This window comes from Anolis carolinensis, unplaced genomic scaffold (assembly GCF_035594765.1).
Source record: "Anolis carolinensis isolate JA03-04 unplaced genomic scaffold, rAnoCar3.1.pri scaffold_10, whole genome shotgun sequence".
Lineage (NCBI taxonomy): Eukaryota > Metazoa > Chordata > Lepidosauria > Squamata > Dactyloidae > Anolis > Anolis carolinensis.
This window is the reverse complement of record NW_026943821.1, coordinates 20,729,348-20,730,812: the sequence shown is the minus strand read 5'-3', so window position 1 is coordinate 20,730,812 and position 1,465 is coordinate 20,729,348.

The following is a 1,465-nucleotide window of genomic DNA, read 5'->3' as shown; positions in this document are numbered from 1 at the left end:
AAGCTGGAAGGTAGAGAAGGTTTAAATTGCCTCTGCGTCTGTCTCTGTTCTGTTATATGGCATTGAATGTTTGCCTTATATGTGTACAACGTGATCCACCCTGAGTCTCCTTCAGGGTCAGAAGGGCGGAATATAAATACAGTAGAAAAAGTAGTTCAATATGCAGTAGTGTTATGTTGTAATTACTGTATTTACGAATTTAGCATCAAAATATCACGATATATTGAAAACATTGACTACAAAAATGCCTTGGATAATCCAGAACCTTGGATAAGCGAATCTTGGATAAGTGAGACTCTATTGCAGGGGTCCCCAAACTAAGGCCCGGGGGCCGGATGCGGCCCTCCAAGGTAATTTACCTGGCCCCCGCCCTCATTTATAATATAATATTTGTATATCAGTTTTAATAATATAATATATTGTATATACATATAATATTGATAGTAATATTATCATTTTATACAATATAATACTAACAATAATACCATATAATAATATTAATTATATGTTATATATTACATATAATATTACGGTATAGTGGTATAGTTCAATATAGTATAATGCTAATATTGTGCTATGCTAATAATATAATATATTGTATGTACATACAGCTGCTCTGAGTTCCCTTCGGGGTGAGAAGGGTGGGATATAAATGTAGTAAATAAATGTAGTACAGTAGAGTCTCACTTATCCAACACTCGCTTATCCAACGTTCTGGATTATCCAACACATTTTTGTAGTCAATGTTTTCAATACATTGTGATATTTTGGTGCTAAATTTGTAAATACAGAAATTACTACATAGCATTACTGCGTAATGAACTATTTTTTCTGTTAAATGTGTTGTATAACATGATGTTTTGGTGCTTAATTTGTAAAATCATAACCTAATTTGATGTTTAATAGGCTTTTCCTTAATCCCTCCTTATTATCCAACATATTCGCTTATCCAACATTCTGCCAGCCCGTTTATGTTGGATAAGTGAGACTCTACTGTAAATGAACAAATAAATAATTTTGGACTTAAGCTCGCCCAAAGTCTGAAATGACTTGAAGACACACAACAACAACAACAACAACCCTAATTAACCTGACTATCTCATTGGCCAGAAGCAGGCCCATACTTCCTATTGAAATCCTGATAGGTTTGGGTTGGTTAAAATTATTTTCATTTTTAAATATTGTATCGTTCTTTCATTGTTATTGTTGTTGTTTTGCACTACAAATAAGATATGTGCAGTGTGCATAGGAATTTGTTTGGATTTTTTCCCCAAATGATAATTCGGCCCCTCAACAGTCTGAAGGATTGTGGACCGGCCCTCTGCTTTAAAAGTTTGAGGACCCCTGCTCTACTGTATTGAGTTATACCTTTTCTCTCGTATTACTTCCATCTTTTACCATCTTTGCCAAAATCAACCTTTCCCTCCGTTGGTTGACCAATACGCTTTCAACGTAGACAACCCTC